Source organism: Pristiophorus japonicus, chromosome 1 (assembly GCF_044704955.1).
Source record: "Pristiophorus japonicus isolate sPriJap1 chromosome 1, sPriJap1.hap1, whole genome shotgun sequence".
NCBI lineage: Eukaryota > Metazoa > Chordata > Chondrichthyes > Pristiophoridae > Pristiophorus > Pristiophorus japonicus.
In genome coordinates, this window is record NC_091977.1 from 46,763,213 (window position 1) to 46,783,024 (window position 19,812).

At 45.4% G+C, this 19,812-nt stretch overlaps 1 protein-coding gene across 5 annotated transcripts in view; it reads right to left on the bottom strand.

Annotated features, from left to right (window-relative positions):
* sorbs2b (sorbin and SH3 domain containing 2b) overlaps window positions 1-19,812 on the bottom strand; it is a 344,867-nt gene that overhangs the window by 260,966 nt on the left and 64,089 nt on the right. Inside the window, exon 1 of one of the 5 annotated variants that reach the window (XR_011593102.1) lies at window positions 11,775-11,818. The exons of the other annotated variants lie outside the window; for them this stretch is intronic. The gene's annotated coding sequence lies outside the window, so the exon portion shown is untranslated. Of the gene's footprint in view, window positions 1-11,774; window positions 11,819-19,812 lie in introns of those variants that run through there. 5 annotated transcript variants of the gene reach the window in all.

A 19,812-nucleotide genomic window follows, 5' to 3' on the forward strand; every position in this document is an offset into this window, starting at 1 on the left:
AGAACAAGCGGACGGGGTCCTAGTCGTCTGAAGGCGGGGCTGTGCCTCCTGCTAGCCTCCTGGGTGGGCTTGGTTCGCTTACCTTACCAGGACTCAGGGCCTTTGCCGTTGCCTAGTGGTGGGCAGAGCCACAGATGCCCTCCTTTGAGGGCTGCAGAGTCTTCTGCCTGCTCTCTAACAGTGTTGGGAACCTGGCTGTTCCAGGTCCCGTTTGGGGAACTCGTTGGTTCTGATCTTTCGTTCCCAGACATGGCCGAGGTAGCGACTGGGTCTGGGGGCTGCGCCATCTCCACCCGGGTGGTGGGCAACAGTGACCGACTGCGTGTATTGGCGCCGTTTTAGTTTCCAAGTCCATGGCGAATAGTGCCATCATGTGCCTGTAGTGTGGGATAGACCTGGGGCAAGGTATCAGGATCAGTGAGGTCGCTGGCTTGCTACTTTAGGGGACACTCTATTCCCGACATCTCGCAACATTTTATTCTATACATTCTTAATTGGTTCGTTACATTGATTGCCATGCATACAATGTCTCTTTAAGTTCAGTTGGTTGCAGGTCTCCTTTAAGAGAACCCTGCCATGCCGCATCTCGCTGCAGCAGGGATGCCATCTTGCCTCTGTCCTCGAGGTCAACTGCCTTGATCCTTCTCTCCCGCGATTCTGCCACAAAAGCTGGAAGAGTGCCTGTGAATTCGATCTTCCTCCCCAGGAGTCCTGCCACTGGAGCCGGAAAGGTACTTTTAGGTTGTTTCGGTCGGATCATTGCCCGCAGTCATGATGGACGGTCTGTGCCTCAGGTGCTGCGCTGGTCTGTTCTCTGGTGCCTGGCCCAAGTGAAGATGAGGTTTTGCTCTGCCTCTGAGTACGGAGAACATCAATTGCTGGAGTGAAGAGGTCTTCCCATTTCCATTGGATCTTCCCCATCCACCTTCTTCTGAGTAGCATTGGACCATCACCTGCAACAATCCAGAGGTAACTTGTGCATCACGCCATTATGGATTACGCTTACTTCCGCACTACCAAGGACTGGGATCAGCTCCTTGGTGTAGCTGTGCAACTTTTCCTGTACTGGAACCAGCTCGGGTCGTTCTTCATTCCATAGCCTCTCAAAGGCATCGTGGCTCATTACTGACTGGCTCGCTCCGCAGTCCACTTCAATGAAGACTGGAACGCTGTTTATCTCGACTTCCATCTTCACTGGAGGACAACTGGTGGTGCAGGTATACACTCCACACACTTCTTCTTGGGGCTGAGCTGCCTCTCTGGCCAAATCATCATACTCCCCACTCCCCGCTGGATTCAAAGTCATCTAGACTCCTCTGCTAGACGGTGAGTCGTATTTCTTCAACACATACGCTGGAGGTGGCCCTTCATGTTACAGGTTTTGCATATGTACTCAGCAAACAGACACTGGTGAGCGCTATGGTTTCCTCCGCAACGCCAGCGTGGTGCTACTCGATTAGCACCCCTGGGCAGACTGAGTTCTGGAACCCTGAGGTCTGTGCTCTCTGCCCTGGTTCTACAGTCTTGCCTGTGAAAGACACCATTCTGTGTACAGTACTTGCTGGGTTTGAGTGCACAGGATGAATAATTTGTTTGATGCTGCAGGTCGGGGTCATGAACGCCTGACTGATGCTGATGGCCTTCTGCAGGTTGACTGTGGTGTTGGCACAGTCAACCTGCTTGTGAAGGAGGCCTCGTGGCCAATTCCTATAACGAAGATGTCTCATAATGCATGCCAAAATCACACGGTGCCGCAAGTCTCCTGCGGTCAGCTGCATATTTTGCAATCTCCTGGCCCTCAGGTCTGGTGAGTGTAGAATCTGTGCCTGGCCGCGAGGATGCTCTCTTTTGGTTTAAGTTGGTCGCGAATTAGTTCAGTCAGCTCATCGTATGTCTTATCCTTGGCCTTCGTGGGTGCCAGCAAGTCCCTGACGAGGCGGTAGGCCTCGGGCCCACAACTGGTCAACAGTATAGCCTTGCACTTCTCTGCCAATGCATCCGTCTCCCCTGCCAGGTCGTTTGCCACAAAATATAGCTCGAGCCTTTCCGTGAAAGAATCCCAATCATCACCCTCTGTGAAGACTTTTAGTGTGCCAAAGGTAGCCATAATCGCGTGAAAGTCCGTATTCTCGTCACCAATTATTATGTCTGTACTGTACATATGAATGACTCCACGAGGCAATGTGTTGTACTCAAACTGTAGTGAACTTGGTCCTTTATTCCTAACTCCAGAGTGAGGCAGCCGCATGGTGGCTCCCTTTTTATACAGCCGCTGTCACCAGAACAGGAAACCCCGGTCTCCACCAGTTGCACCCTCTAGTGGTGCCAGCATAGTATATACAGAGTGTAAATCTTATTGATAGTACATCAGATAAACAAGTCTCCATCTTATGCAACTATACAGTGACTTCACAGAGTATATCTATAGTCTGCATATATAACAGTTTCCATCTGAGAAAGCAGATTAACCTCCGACAGTCCAGCACTCTCTCTGTACTCCGCTGCAGCGTCAGCCTTGATCACGTGCACAAATCTCTGGAGTGGGACTTCAACCCACAACCCGCTGACCTAGGAGTGTCAGTGCTACCAATGTCACTTCAATGTTAAACAAAGAGCGAGGGAAAAAGAAATGGGAAGGAACAAAAAAAAATCAAGGCAGTTAAAGCAAAAAGAGAAAGGAGAGAAATAAACAGATGATCGGGCATAAATCCAGAAAATACTGGAAATGCTCAGCAGATCAGACAGCATCTGTGAGGAAAGAAACAGAGTTAATTTTTCAGGTCGATGACCTGCTGAGTATTTCCAGCATTTTCTGGGTTTGTTGTCAGATTTCCAGCCTCCGCAGTATGTTGTTTTTGTATTAGACAATAGGGCATTTCTACACTGCCACAAAACAGTTTCCACTTCACAGCGACACTAAAGTCAGGAGGCTATTTTGGCCCATTGTGTTCGTGCCGGCCGACAAAGAGCTATCCAGCTTAATCTCACTGTCTCTCGTTGCTTGGATCGGCAGTGTATGGAGCATTACTCTACTGCAATGCCAACTGCGGTGTCAAATATGCTGAGGGGCTGCCCAAGGGCAGGAGAAAGAGAGTTCCAGCCAAGCAGTGTAACCAGAGCATTATCAAGCTGGAACCCATAAAGCAGCGATATACAACAGCAGTGTAACTGCAGCCATAGAAACTTCTTCACTCAGAGAGTTGTTAACCTGTGGAATTCTCTTCCAGAGAGTTGTTGATGCGTTTGTTCGATTTATTCAAGAGGGAGTTGGATATGGCCCTTACGGCTGGGAGGATCAAGGGGTATGGAGAGAAAGCAGGAAAGGGGTACGGAGATGAATGATCAGCCATGATCTTATTGAATGGTGGTGCAGGCTCGAAGGGCCGAATGGCCTACTCCTGCACCTATTTTCTATGTTTCTATGTTTAAGAGAAGATTCAAAAGTCAGAAAGAAGAGGAAACAAGAACATACACGTGAAAAGACAAAAAAAGGAGAAAAGATTTTGTTTTAAATTACGGAAAGGCAGTACAAGTGGAACTTGCTGTGAGCAAGCACCATTCCTGCTTTTGCTTCGTAATGTATACCTGCCTACCCCTGATTACGGGGTTAGGCCTGGCTGTGCAGTTGGACCCCTTGCTGGATTTTATTAAGCCTTTCTGCAAGAAAGTATTCTGTTGCAAAGCATTTGATCACTTCAATCTTGTTTAGAAATACATTCTGTACTTTCTGCACATCACCACTTCTATTCTGCCAATAGACTTTTCGGGAAACACTTTCCACTTTATGCCTCCTGCACTGCGGGAAAAAAAAGCCCCAGACTTTTCACTTGGTTCTCAGAATCTAATTATGTAAACAAAGGTTGGTGAGTTTATTTTTTTTTGTCGAGCAAAATCTGACACCACATTCAGAGCCATGACAAAGGCACACTGTTACCTTGGCCAGAGCTGTACATACCATTACGGTTTGTTCTTCAGCAACACAGAGCTACATTTGAGAGCAGTCTGGAATTCCTCAACTCCTTTGGGACTTCTTTCTTTCAGTGTGATTAGGTGAAAATATAAAAAGACTGTGTCTACCTTTTTTTTAAAATAAAAATGAGTCCTTTCCCATTAAGATATAATCATGCTGCAAAAAGCTCTATTCACAGCTCAACCTGGAATGCTCATTGACAGGAAGGACTGTGTTCTTGGGTAATAAAAGCAGAAAATGCTGGCAATCTTAGCGGGTCAGGCAGCATCTGTGGAGAGATAGAGTTAACGTTTCAGGTCGATGACCCTTCGTCAGAACTTCTTGGGTATTGCGCATGATTTCGACAAAGTTTTAGATGGCAAACATTTTCTTCCGTTGTAGCCGATTCTTTCCACTTCGATTACGTACCGAGGTGGCAAATATATTCCTGATATGTGTATGAAGTGAGGCTGTCCACTCATGGGTGCTGCCACTTCTTATTTTCTGTTTCTGCTGGGTTTTTTTCCCTCCAGTAAGAAAGTACTGGAGGGAAAAAATGGGGGAAAATATACCAGAGTTAGTAAGAAGCCCTGATCTCACCTCAGGTCTGGAGGGGAGAGGCATCACGCTCAACTGGCTGCATTGGATTGAGGCTCGGTCCATTTAAACTCCTGGGCCCCACTGCCATCTCTTCGGTGAGTCTGCTGCCCAATCTAGACGAAAATCAGTACGTGACCGGCGGATGAGAGCAGAATTTCGGGTGGCAGTAGGCCCATGCAGACCTGTGGGAATGGTCCCCGACAGTCAGGTTAGTTATACAGGTACAACGTCTGAAATACGGCAACCTCGGGACCGAGACCGTGCCGGCTTTAGGATTTTCGACCTCGCTGTTGCCGCTCCTCGCTGCCCACCAATTCCCACGGCTCCCCCAGCACTGCATTTTTTACCGGTTTTTACCAGTTTCCTCGTCCCTCGCCACGTGATGTCGCCAACTTGGCCGCCTCAAAAATGTTTGGTTTTTGGGCAATTCTGTTTGTTGCACCGCCGGATTTGAGACGTTGTACCTGTATTGGGGGATTTCCTGATGTAATATATGCACCTGCGAGTATGCTCACAGGTTTGTAGAGCTGCTGTTAAACTGGGCCAATGTCCGTCGCGCGGCCAATGACATCGAGTCGCTAAAAACAGCGCTGGGCCCTGACTCCGTTAGGTGCATCGAGGAGGCTCAAGCACGTGGGGAGATTCCATCCGAACTGACCCCTGTCCGGACAGAATTCCTCATCGGCGCCAAGCCCCGAAACCTCCTTTCAGTTTTGCGCAGAGGGGTTTCCTGTACGGGCTGCTCCTGCACACTCTCAACCTTGCCATCCTCGTCTGCCGTCCGGACACGCCATGGCGCACCATCTTGCCGTCCGGAGGAGGCGGGGGTCCCCGATGGAGTGCACTCTACGCGGGAGTCCTCCCACTATTTATTGGGGACTTGGCCTGGAGGGTGGTGCACGGAGCAGTCCTGTGCAATAAATTTTTAAGCCGGTTCACGGGCTCCCAGGCCGCCTGCAATTTCTGCGGTCTGGAAGAGTCCATGTTCCACGTTTTTATGGAGTGTGCGAGGTTGCAGCCCCTGTTTTATTATTTAAAGGGGCTGCTCCTCAATTTCTGGTTGCACTTCAGTCCCACACTCCTGATCTTTGGGCACCCTGTGCGGAGGGGAGCGGGTAGGTCAGAGAGCCTCCTCGTAGGACTGCTCCTGGGCATGGCCAAGGGTGCCATCAGCCGGTCCAGGCAGCGGGCGGTCAAGGGGGTCGTTCAGCCTGACTGCCTGCCTCTCTTCCGCGCGTACATCCGGGCCAGGGTGTCCTTAGAGATGGAGCACGCGGTGTCCACCGGTACGCTCACGGCCTTCTGCGAGAGGTGGGCGCCAGAGCGACTGGAGTGCATCGTTACCCCCGGTAACCAAATTTTAATTTGATTTAAATGTCTAAAGTTTAATTTGTTTATTGTGCCGGTTTTAGTGCCCCCCCCCCTCCCCTTTAGCCAGGGGGCACTTGTATAATTTGTGTTTTTAGTGCCGTCAAAAAATAAACAAATAAATAAAAATAAAGATAAAAATAAAAAACAAGGGGGTACTGGTTTGAAAGTTTTTGGAGTATGCCCCCCCTTTAATCAGGGGGGCACTTGATTAATAATACAGCTACAAATAGTTGTAGAGCTGCTGCATTGTGAATGGCTTAGCCAGGCATGTGATGTTCACAAAACCCCAGTCAGTTGAGTGAGAGAATGTAATGGGGGCATTATTAGTTTGACAGTGTATCATGCTCCATGCTATTGCCAGGCAGCGTCAAGCGAGAGGAAGGAGGGCTTACCCCACCGCCACCCCCCCCCCCCCGCACAATGGTTTACAGGCACCAACGCTCATACCTGCAGCTCTATGAGGAGCAGTGTGAGAGAAGGTTGTGCTTCCGAAAGGAAGTGCTGACAGAGATATGCCATCTCCTACAGGCAAACCGATGCCTGGACTGCTCTGGAGGCAGCCTTCAATATTCCCCTCAACAGGTATCCGATTTCATTGTAGTGTGCTGCATGTTGCACAACATGGCCATCATGAGGGGCCAGGCATTGCCAGTGGGGATTGCATTCCCACTTCAGGAGGAGGAGGAGGATGACGAGGATGACGAAGAGGAGGCTGGCGAGGCCCCCATTGGATAGCCACACCATCCATGGGCGAGGCAGCTTGGAGATGCAGTTGGACCAAGAGGTGCATGTCGCCAGCTCATAATGCACCGGCTCTCCTAAATGGAGGAAACTGAGGGACGGAGCTAATACTGGACACGCAATATGCACCCATAAAGGCACATCTCCGGTGAACATTGGAATGATACACAAAACACCAATGGCAAAGAATGAATCAGAAATGTTACTGCAACAAAGGAACAAAAACTTCCCCCACCAAAATAAAACCATACAATACACAACATTACATTGCAGGGCACTGAACAACAATGAAGTTCCTTAAATTAACAAAACTTTTTTTTAACGCCGCGATTTTCTGCTGGGGCGCACAAACGTGCTTGTGTAATGCCTGGTTTTGCGCCCCGATCATGGAACCACATTTTTTGCCAAATTTTGCAGTCGAGGGTACAAACTTTGTCCAGGCAGTATCGGGACCGCCCCACCGACATCATCTCCCCAAAATCTCAAAAGGTGAAAATCCAGCCCAAGCTGTTTTGACAAGTGTTTATTGTGGAAGTAATGTTGGCCAGGACATCAGGAGACATCCCTTCTCTTCTTCAAACAGCGACATGGGATCTCTTATGTCCACCTAAACAGGCCGATGGCATCTCGTCTTAACATCTCATGCAAAAACCGTGCAGTACTCTCTCAGTAATGCACTGAAGTGTCAGCCCAGATGATGTGCTCTAGTTTGTAGCAGGAATTCAACCCACAGCGTTCTGACTCGGCAGCAATGTCTCACCTCTGTGCCATGCTCCATCCAGTCACTTGTTCAACAAACATAACGAAGGGGAGCAAATTCAAATGAAGCAAATCTAGAGCCCTGATACACAATATTCTAGTTGGGAGTCAAGTGCTCAACCATACACAACAAAAAGGATCACGGAAATCAGAAACAGCCACTAATAATACATCTGATGATTATCATTCTGCTATACTTAGCCTCAAATAGACAGAATTCAAATAGATGCATGGATCCTTGGAAATAAACAAAATGTACCAAATTTGCACATACAATGGGCCCAAACAAATACACTTTAACTTTGCATTCATACATGTAATATGTACAAATACACTCATAACTTTCTACATAAATACACACACATGTACATGCATTTTTAATATAGTATCCCTAACAAACTTCAATTTTTGAAATTTCTCACCAAGACTATGGGATATTGTTCCCTTCAAACTCAAAAAATTATAAACACAAATGAATGAATAACAAATTGGTTAAATGACTCAATCCTGTAGGTGTAAAGAAGCAGAAATGAAGGAAATACTCTCTGGGGCACGTGAACTGTTAAACAGGATTTAATTGCTCATCTACTACAACCCCGCAAACTATTAGTAAATACATTACTCATTCAAGTAAAAGATGATGATTACCGGTGGGAAGTCCTCTCCAGCTTTTTATGCTGGATCCAACGTTGCCTCCTATATGGATTTGAGTTTTCAAACTATTTTGTGCCCACTTTTCATTCTTTTGGAGTTCTAGTCTCTGAGCTGAGATTTGAACAACATTCCAAGGTTTCCAAGCAGAATCCAACAGAACAAGCACAGCTGTTGCTCTTGTCGGAGGACTATCACAGCTATTTTCAGCAGCACACGAGATTGCAGTACTGTGAAGATGATACGGCATGACTCTCCAACCAGGCGGTTCTCAATGGGCCAAGCCTAGCCTAAATGTACCACTTCACTTTGCTGCTTCAAAAGCAACCACACCCATCATAAAATATCTTAATCCATCACGCTTTCTTCAAATTAAAAATAATGTTGTAGATTTTCAGAAGTGAATACTTCCGATGCCAGCTGTCAGACCACTTGTTAACAGCACAGGCTCCACTCAGATTTATGGCAGCAGCTAATTTAGGATTGCTTACGATTTTTCAATTCCATAAAAACTATTTTTAATGCATGCAGCTTAGAGCTTTTGACATTACTGATTCTGACCCAGCAATATATAGCTGAGTTTAAAAAAGGTTCCAAATTTCATGCGGCAACTAAGCATATAATCATTAATTATCTGGGAAAAACATAGCCATGAGTTAGGCAATCTTTACAAGCGTGTGAGTGCCCCTTTAAATACAAATGTAACTGTGCCAAATCCCTCTGCTGAACAAACTACAGCGCTTACCAAAACTGAATGAAAACCACTATTGTCAGTCAGGACTGCACAGGCGAAGACACGTGAACAAAAAAATCCTACTAAAACCTTATAAATCCTTCAATCCTCACAGATGTAATCAAACTCTGTACGATAGATCCCGATTTTTAAAACATCTTCCACTAAAAGTTAGTGAGACTAAAATCGGAGAAGGTATTCATGTTTCAGTACAAAGTCCTTGATTGAAACAAGCCAGTGTTTGTTTTTCATTTAATGTTGATGATTTTTCCACTGTATGGAAGAAGCCAGTAGCTGCTAATGAGTCTCTTACTTTTCCATTGGCTATCATTTACTATTTTATAAAATACTGTTTTCAAATATACCTATAGTATTTTGTTGTTATTTTTCACCACTCATCAGTTTTTCCATGTCACGCATACTTCCCTGTACAGAAGTGCACTCACACAAGCAAAAACAACAACTTAAAGAGCAATTTTAATGTAGCTAAAATGTCCCAAAGTGCTTCACAGGAGCGTTATCAAACAAATTTTGATGCGCAAGAGGTCAGAATTGGAGGAGCGCAGATATCTTGGAGGGTTGTAGGGCTAGAGGAGGTTACAGTGAAAGGTGGGTGGAGATAAAAACAAGGATGACTTGGCTCCAGAGCTCATTTATAGCCTTGGTTCAAACATGGACAAGAACTGAATTCCAAAGGCAAGGCAGGACTGACTGCCGAATGTTGCCCTGATGTTGAGGGCAGAGTGTGGCACCAAGGAGCCCTTGCAATTCTGAAGTGAATGGGGATCAAGAGGAAAACTCCCCAGTGGTTGGAGTCATAAGAACATAGAAATAGGAGCAGGAATAGGCCATAGAGCCCCTCGAGCCTGTTCTACCATTTAATACAATCATGGCTGATGCGATCATAGTCTCAGGTCCACTTCCCTGCCTGCTCCCCATAACCCTTTATTCCCTTATCAGTTAAGAAACTGTCTATCTTAGTCTTAAATTTATTCAATGTCCCAGCTTCCACAGCTCTCTGAGGCAGTGAATTCCACAGATTTACAACCCTCAGGGAAGAAATTCCTCCTCATCTCAGTTTTAAATGGGCAGCCCCTTATTCTAAGATTATGCCCCCTAGTTCTAGTCTCCCCTATCAGTGGAAACATCCTCTCTACATCCACCTTGTCAAGCCCCCTCATAATCTTATACGTTTCGATAAGATCACCTCTCATTTTTCTGAATTCCAATGAGTAGAGGCCCAACCTACTCAACCTTTCCTCATGTCAACCCCCTCATCTCCAGAATCAACCTCGTGAACCTTCTCTGAACTGCCTCCAAAGCAAGTATATCCTTTCGTAAATGTGGAAACCAAAACTGTACGCAGTATTCCAGGTGTGGCCTCACCAATACCCTGTATAGCTGTAGCAAGACTTCCTTGCTTTTATACTCCATCCCCTTTGCAATAAAGGCCAAGATTCCATTGGTCTTCCTGATCACTTGCTGAACCTGCATACTAACCTTTTGTGTTACATGCACCAGGACCCCCAGGTCCTGCTGTACTGCAGCACTTTGCAATTTTTCTCCATTTAAATAATAACTTGCTCTTTGATTTTTTTTGTCTGCCAAAGTGCATGACCTCACATTTTCCAACATTATACTCCATCTGCCAAATTTTTGCCCACTCAGCCTGTCTGTGTCCTTTTGCAGTTTTTTGTGTCCTCCTCACATGTTGCTTTTCCTCCCATCTTTGTATCATCAGCAAACTTGACTACGTTACATTCAGTCCCTTCCTCCAAGTCGTTAATATAGATTGTAAATAGTTGGAATCCCAGCACTGATCCCTGCGGCACCCCACTAGTTAATGATTGTCAACCCGAGAATGAACCATTTATCCCGACTCTCTATTTTCTGTTAGTTAGCCAATCCTCTATCCATGCTAATATATTACCCCCAACCCTGTGAACTTTTATCTTGTGCAGTAACCTTTTATGTGGCACCTTGTCAAATGCCTTCTAGAAGTCCAAATACACCACATCCACTGGTTCCCCTTTATCCATCCTGTTCGTTACATCCTCAAAGAATTCCAGGAAATTTGTCACACAAGACTTCCCCTTCATAAATCCATGCTGACTCTGCCTGACTGAATTATGTTTTTCCAAATATCCTGCGACTGCTTCTTTAATAATGGACTCCAACAATTTCCCAACCACAGATGTTAGGTTAACTGGTCTATAGTTTCCTGCTTTTTGTCTGCCTCCTTTTTTAAATAGGGGTGTTACATTTGCAGTTTTCCAATCTGCTGGGAACTCCCCAGAATCCAGGGAATTTTGGTAAATTACAACCAATGCATCCACTATCCCTGCCGCTACTTATCTTAAGACCCTAGGATGCAAGCCATCAGGTCCAGGGGATTTATCTGCCTTTAGTCCCATTATCTTACTGAGTACCACCTCCTTAGTGATTGTGATTGTGTTTAAGTTCCTGGCCCCCTATAGCCCCTTTCTCCCCCGCTATAGCATACAAAGGAAGATGTTTGTAGTTGTCAGAGACCAATGATCTGCAGCAATGTCCTGGGGCTGAGGAGTTCCTCAGGCCAGCATCCTAGGCCCGACTATCTTCAGCTGCTTCATCAATGACCTATCCTCCGTCATATGGTCAGAAGCTGTTCACTGATAACAGTGCAGTTCCATTCGCAATTCCTCAGATAATGAAGCAAGTCATGCAGCAAGACCTGGACAACATTCAGGCCTGGGCCGATAAGTATTAAGTAACATTCACGCTGTCCAAGTGCCAAACAATGAACATCTCTAACAACCTAACCACCTACCGATGATACTCAATGGTATTACCATCACCAAATCCCCCACCATCAGCATTCTGCCGGTATCCATTGACCCGTAACTCAATTGGAAAAACTAGAGCAGCCACATAAATGCCATGGATACGTGAACAAATCAGAATCTGGGTATTCTGCAGTGAGTGGCTCACCTCTGACTCCCCAAGGCCTTTCCTCCAGCTATAAGTCGCAAATCAGGAGTGTACTGGCGTACTCTTCACTTGCCTGGATGGGTGCATCTGTAACAATACATAAGAAACTCGACATCATCCAGGATAAAGCTTGCTCAACGCTTCATCAATTAGCCTAAACATCTAGCCCTCTCCACCACCGGTATACCGTGACTGCAGCGTGCACTATCTATAGGAAGCACTGCAGCAACTTACATAGAAACATAGAAAATAGGTGCAGGAGTAGGCCATTCGGCCCTTCGAGCCTGCACCACCATTCAATGAGTTCATGGCTGAACATGCAACTTCAGTACCCCATTCCTGATTTCTCACCATACCCCTTGATCCCCCTAGTAGTAAGGACTTCATCTAACTCCTTTTTGAATATATTTAGTGAATTGGCCTCAACAACTTCCTGTGGTAGAGAATTCCACAGGTTCACCACTCTCTGGGTGAAGCAGTTTCTTCTCATCTCGGTCCTAAATTACTTACCCCTTATCCTTAGACTGTGACCCCTGGTTCTGGACTTCCCCAACATTGGGAACATTCTTCCTGCATTTAATCTATCTAAACCTGTCAGAATTTTAAACGTTTCTATGAGATCCCCTCTGATTCTTCTGAACTCCAGTGAATACAAGCCCAGTTGATCCAGTCTTTCTTGATAGGTCAGGCCCGCCAGCCCGGGAATCAGTCTGGTGAATCTTCGCTTCACTCCCTCAATAGCAAGAATGTCCTTCCTTAAGTTAGGAGACCAAAACTGTACACAATACTCCAGGTGTGGTCTCACCAAGGCCCTGTATAACTGTAGTAACACCTCCCTGCCCCTGTACTCAAATCCCCTCGCTATGAAGGCCAACATGACATTTGCTTTCTTAACCGCCTGCTGTACCTGCATGCCAACCTTCAATGACTGATGTAACATGACACCCAGGTCTCGTGGCAGTATGTCCCAAAACTGCAACTTCCAATATTTAGAAGGACAAGGGCAGCCGGTGCATGGGAACACCGCCACCTGCAACTTTCCCTCAAAGTCATACACCATCCTGACTTGAAGATATAATCGCCGTTCCTTCATCATCGCTGGGTCAAAATCCTGGAACTCCCCAACGATGTGGTGGGAGCACCTCCAGCCCACGAATTGCAGGAGATCCAGCAGGCAGCCAGCAACACCTCGTCAGGGATGAGTACTAAATGCCGGCTTTGCCAGTGATGGCCACAGCTCAAGAATACATTTTTTGAAAAACATAGCTTGCTGCACCATTATTGAACCATTAAAAGATTTCAGCCCATTAATGTGTTTACATTGGTACAAAAAGAAACTTCAAAATCTGATGCAGTTAAAAATTCAATGTGGGGTCACATTATCAGTTATAAAGTATTGGCAGTCAACCAAATTATTGTAATACTTTTATTGTAAAGATTTAAACATTTACTTGCCAACAAGATACATTAAATGACAAGTGATTCAGTTTGAATGTGTTCTAATGGGCTCCATGAAAATGCAGTGTTTGAGTGACTCACTGAATAATCTCTTTCAATCAGCAAATAGATCCATCATGTACCCGTTCCACCACCCCTGCCCCCAGTATTGTACAAATGAATCTTTTTTAATACTAAATGAATGCTGCCAATGAACCGGAAGCAGCACAGAAGCATTCTGTGCATAAATGCCAGGTCTCAAATTTGAAAAACTAACGTTCACCACAGCAGACGGAGGAGCCAATAGCGATAAGCACACTCAGCACGGCCTTTGACACTGTCAACCATGAGGGATTATGGAGCGTCATCCTCCGTTTTGGCTGCCCTCAAAAGTTTGTCACTATCCCCCGTCTGCTCCACAATGACATGCAAGCTGTAAATCTGACCAATGGATCCACCACAAACCCAATCCACATCCGGACCGGGGGCAAGCAGGGCTGCATCATCGCACCAACACTCTTTTCGATCTTCCTTGCTGGAATGTTACATCTCACCCTTAAGTAAGCTCCCCGCCAGAGTGGAGCGAAATTATAGAACAGATGGGAATCTGTTCAACCTCCACCGCCTCCAGGCAAGATCCAAGGTCGTCCCATCCTCTGTCATTGAACGACAGTAAGTAGACGACGCTTGCGTCTGCGCACACTCGGAGGCCGAACTCCAAGCCATCGTCAACACCTTCACCGAGGCATACGAGAGCATGGGCATTACGCTAAACATCCATTAGTCAAAGGTCCTCTACCAACCTAATCCCGCCATACAGCACTGCCCCCCCGGTTATCAAAATCCATGACGAGGCCTTGGACAACGTGGACCATTTTCCATACCTCGGGAGTCTACTATCAGCAAGAGCAGGCATCGACGACGAGGGCCAACACCGCCTCCAGTGTGCCAGCACATCCTTCGGTTGTCTGAGGAAAGAGTGTGTTTGAAGACCAGGACCTCAAACTCGGCACCAAGCTCATGGTCTACAGGGCAGTAGTGATACCCGCCTTCCTGTACGGCTCAGAAACGTGAACTATATACAGCAGACACCTCAAAGCACTGGAGATGTACCACCAGCGCTGCTGCTGCAAGATCCTGCAAACCCATTGGCAGGACAGATACACCAATGTCAAGTGTTCTTGCTCAGGCCAACACCTCCAGCATTGAAGCATTGACCACGCTCGATCAGCTCCATTGGGCGGGCCACATCGTCCGCATGCCCGCCACGAGACTCCCAAACAAGTGCTCTACGCGGAGCTTCGACACGGCAAGCGAGTCCGAGGTGGGCAGAGAAAATGTTTCAAGGACACCCTCAAAGCTTCCTTGACAAAGTGCAACATCCCCACCGACATCTGGGAGTCCCTGGCCCAAGACTGCCCAAAGTGGACGAAGAGCATCCGGGAGGTGCTGAGCACCTCGTGTCCCATCGCCAAGAACAAACAGAAAATAAACATTAACAGCGGAAGGAGCGTGCGGCAAACCAAGCTTCCTGCCCACCCTTTCCTTCAATCACTGTCTGCCCCTTCTGTGACAGAGACCGTAATTCCCACATTGGATTCCTCAGTCACCTGAAAACTCACTTTTAGAGTGGATGCAAGTCATCCTCAACTCCAAGGGATTGCCTATGATGATGATGATGAAGAACAACAACACTCACAATCTGCCAACATCCTAATATCAACTTCAAGCCACATTACAGATCTCACAATACCGGATATTTCCACCCCTCACCTTTCTCACTAGTCTGTGGGAAGTCCAGCAATAACAAACAAAAACACCACTGAACTGCGCATGCGCAACGACTTCTGGTCCGTTGGCAGTAGTCGTGCTCTTTTTAATAATGATGATCAATAACATCTGTAAGTCAAGGCAAACTTCAGCTAGGATAAGCGGATACTCACTTTAACCATCCTGACCAGTCAAAGAAAATTATGTGAGTTAATGTGTTACATTTATCAGCAGCCGACGAGGGCTCCGCAGCTCATGTTTGCAATTGTATGAAATTCTTACCAGTTCGTTAGATATATTAAAAAGCGAGTTAGATGTGGCCCTTACGGCTAAAAGGATCAAGGAGTATGGATAGAAAGCAGGAATGGAGTACTAAAGTTGCAAAAATGATCAGCCGTGATCATATTGAATGGTGGTGCAGGCTTAAAGGGCCGAATGGCCTAATCCTGCACCACCATTTTCTATGTTTCTATGATTTAGGGGCATTATGTAAATTATCCTTTAACTCAGCAATCACATACTATTTGTTATTTGCTACTTATGAGGAGATAGTTAAGCTTAATCACTACGGTAAGAATCTATGTTCTGTTCTTGAGCATCCCCAATTTCCTTCACTCCACCACTGGTGGCCGTTCCTTCAGCTGCCAAGGGCCCAAGCTATGGAATTCCCTCACCAAACCTCTCTGCCTTTCTATCTCTCTTTCCTCCTTTAAGTCATTACTTAAAACCTACCTCTTTGACCAAGCATTTGGTTACTTGTTGAAATATCTCTTTATATGGTTCAGTGTCATAATTTTGTCTGATAACGCACCTGTGACGTGCTTTGCGACATTTTTACTGTGTTAAGGGTTCTATATAAATGCAAGCTGTTGTTGTTACTGCTCTTATTCACTTGTTCTTTTTCCATTTAATAAATATGTGTTTGGCAATTAAATCTTAAATCGCAGTGTTTTCTGTTGTTTTCCGAAGACAAGGAAAGCCACACGAGGGCATGTGATCAGAACCAGTACATTGAAATAAAGGGATTTTTTGGGGGTTGATCCCGGCGCAGTCTACACAAGCACCTAGATATCGGAGCAAATTAAACCATTCTCTGGGACAGCAGGAGTGAGGGCTCACCCAATAGCAGTCAGAGACATGTGTGGCAAAAAAAATATTCAGAGTAAATTAAAATGTAAAGAAAATCCAGCAATATAACATATGGGTAACACGGCAGGATATTTTACAAATCATTTTATTTTGTCTACAGATTTTCCGAAGCATTTTAAAGCACAAACAGGAAGCTGGAAAGTGCACAATCGTGGAACGTAGAATGGTTAATGGGAGAGTACACAAAAATATTCAGCAGTGATCAGTGTTTGAATGTATATGTACATACACAAAACAGCTTCTCTGGCCTGACAAAGTTCTTGGTGGAGAAACATGGTTTCCGGTAGTCTCTGGAAATATATCACCCATCTGTCACACGTCATTAACCCAAAGAATTTGCTTTGGATACACTAAAATTATGAGCCTCTGACAGAGGCTAATTAAGTCAGAGTTTGTCATGGACTAGACCCAATAGTCAGTAGAGTACGATTTCCAATTTGGACTATTTAAATCCATCTTTGTGGCTAAAGTGAGTCTAGTGGCAGTACATCAAGTACTTGGCCTTGAGCTTGCCTGCTATTTGTGCTGTCATATCATTACTTTCAGGACCTCTGGATGTAATTAGATGGCAGTAGGGGGAATGGGAGGGGTGCATGGCTTGCATCACGATGTATGACTCGTTGGTGTTGTTACAATAGACCGACATTCACTACATTGGGTTGCTCCTCATGTGTGTATGGATTAAATTTCAAACTAGTGTCAAGTGTAGAACATTTGAAATGGAAGCTCCATCTCGCTTAACATCTTTCCAACCTATGTGTTATTTTAGAAATGCAGGAAATGCAGTTCAACCCCCCAAAAATCACATGATTCCAAAGTAAACTGCATTAAATGTACACATTGTAATTTCAGTCAAATCCACTTTGGAACAAGTAAACATGCCAACTAAATTGGGGCTCTTAATTATCACTGTTCTATTCAAACTAAACTTAGCACATGATGGTAATCAATCTCAAAAGGAGCACTGCCTTTGAAATCCTTTTTGTTTGCAAATAGATGACGCAGTGAGATGAATCTTACTGAACCCCACTGCACCACTTTACACAGAGGACAGTGAATAAATGGAACAAACCATCCAGAGATGAAGTGGGGGAGGGATAGCGTCAGCAAATTCAAAAAGAATGGATAGGTGTTTTGCGGAGAATTGATGGAGTGGTACGAGAGATGGAGTGGTGTTTGGGATTTTTCAAAGAAGGATCTCAATGGTTTAATGCAATCCTATTTATTCCTACATTATTCCTATTACATGTAGCTGACATCTTGACAACAGTAACTCTTATTCGTCCTTATAAAATGATGTTTGCCAAACACTATTTCATGAAAATGGTGCGTGTGGGGTTGTTAAAAGGGGAAAGTGTACAGTATTTATCTGGAATGCTACCCAATACAAAGTATGATATCTGTACATTTAGTAGCCTCGCTCAGCCATTGTTCCTTTATTTTATGATTAAAACTGGTCAGAGGAAGCCCTGGAGCAAGTGTCATGTGTAGAATTCCATTTTCAGAGAGACGGTGAAGTTCTAGTCCAAGGAGCTGGTGAATTACGCTTGGTACCGACAACCCTCTCGTCCCATTTCTGACATCACTGGACCAGAACTTCAGTAGGTTATTGCAAAGGAGATTCTACACAAATATCTAACCAATAATTGTCATCATAAATGTGGGATTCAAGGAAGAAGGACAGATTAAGTTCACAGATAGCTTCTTTTATAAGTTCAAATGTAAGTTGAGCTACCTCAGTTTCCCCTTACTTTTATTAGGGCAACATGTGATGCTCTAAATACACGTTCCCTTTTTTGGTTCCTTGCTCCCAGAATAATTATTTGACGCATTCATATTGAACTCCATCTTCCAACTATTGGTTTGGTTTATCTAAAATATTGAAATCATTCTGAAAAGAACAAAATTCCTCAAGGCACATGTTGAAATCGGGGTGGACAGTGGCCTCCAGTGTTGACCCTGCCCGGATTTACACAAGAACATAAGAAATATGAGGAGTAGGGCATACGGCCCCTCGAGCCTGCTCCGCCATTTAATACGATCATGGTTGATCCAATCATGGACTCAGGTCCGCTTCCCCTGCCCGCTACCCATAACCCCTTAAGAAAGGGTCAGTGGGAGGGCAGCTCATTTGCATAAGCAGCCATGAGCACCACTGTGAGCGTATCTCTGGAGCCCACCTGACAAAGCAGTACCGAACCACCCACCCACATTTGGGAATGGGTGAAATGCATTGGGCCCCCACAGCCCTTCACCATGTCCTTTTTGGCACCCCTGTGGGGCCCACAACTGCCCAGCCCCAGACCAATATGGCCCCCGTTCTTCTCTGGAGTGGAGCCACAATTGCCCATCTGGAGGCCGCTATGCTTCATCTCACTCAGTGAATTGGCCTCCAGATGGTACACTGTGTCCCAACTGATCCAATAGTGCGGGAACTCTTTAATGGGGAGTGCCCGCCCTGGCACTGCACAACTGATGGCATTCACCCGCTAAGCGAAGAGCTAAGAGAGTCGACCACTTTTAAGGTAAGTCAGAAGCTCCCGGAACATTCTCCATGGTCACCCGTTTCAGTCACCGTGAACAGCCAATGGAACACCACGAAATTTCAGTTCCCAAATGTTTAAATGAAAAACATCAGTAAATTGACAGCAAATCAAAATCAACAGTAAACCAAGGATCCCTGGTTTAGAGTTTCAGCTAGCCTGGCCCAATATGAAGCCAATTCATTAAACTCCAAACTGGATTAGAACTAATAAGACTGTTCCTCAAAGGCTGTCTATTTTCAGTCCAAGTTTCTGTTTCTATTGTTTTGCAAAAGATATGAATTGAGTGCGGACGAGTTTGAAAGGGCCTGATATTTTGATGTACTAGTTTGTTTAGCTCTACTGCTAGTACCAGAGTGAAAAGGAATTAACATTAAGGAGCGTTGTCAAGGAGCTCCCGCTGATCACGAGAGCAGAGTCCGTCTACGTTTCCAGCCCCAACAATCCAATCTATAATTCATTACATCTTAGTAAATTAATTATTTCCGAAACTCATTTTCACCCGGGCAAGAGGCCATTTTTTTCAGCACCTTAATGCTCTTGTACAGGTTTAAGGCAGTACCTATTTGCCTGCAAAATGCTAATAATTGTTCCAGATGTTTCAGAAATTTGTTTATTGAAAACTAAAATGGTACAAATTTGATGGCTCTCGGGTAAACGTAGTGTGGTGTAGCCCTGAGATCAGAAAGATTGCTGGTTTGATGCTGGTGTGTGCCTGCTTGGCTATTCTCAGTAGTGGTGGGGACCCACAATTAGCCTCAGTACATCTGAATTAGGAGTAGGGGAAGAGGAAAATTTGTCCACAGATTCACTGCTGATCACTATCTCATGACCCCTGCTGGGAAGAGTGATTATGTTTTTGTTTTTGTACATCATGTGAGGCCAGCACTGGGCTTGGCTATGACGATTCCTGCAGCTGAATAGCAGATTGACGTAGGAATGACCACCTGAACAAGGGTAAAGGTTAGTCCAGTTACCACCGTCACGTAAGAGAGGGGGAAACTGAAGGAATAAAAGCAACATTTTAAGCTTCCATGTGTATAATAACGATACAGGTGAATATGCGATCCACCACGTAAATATTTGGTTGCACTATTGGATAAGAACATAAGAATTAGGAGCAGGAGATTCGGCCTCTC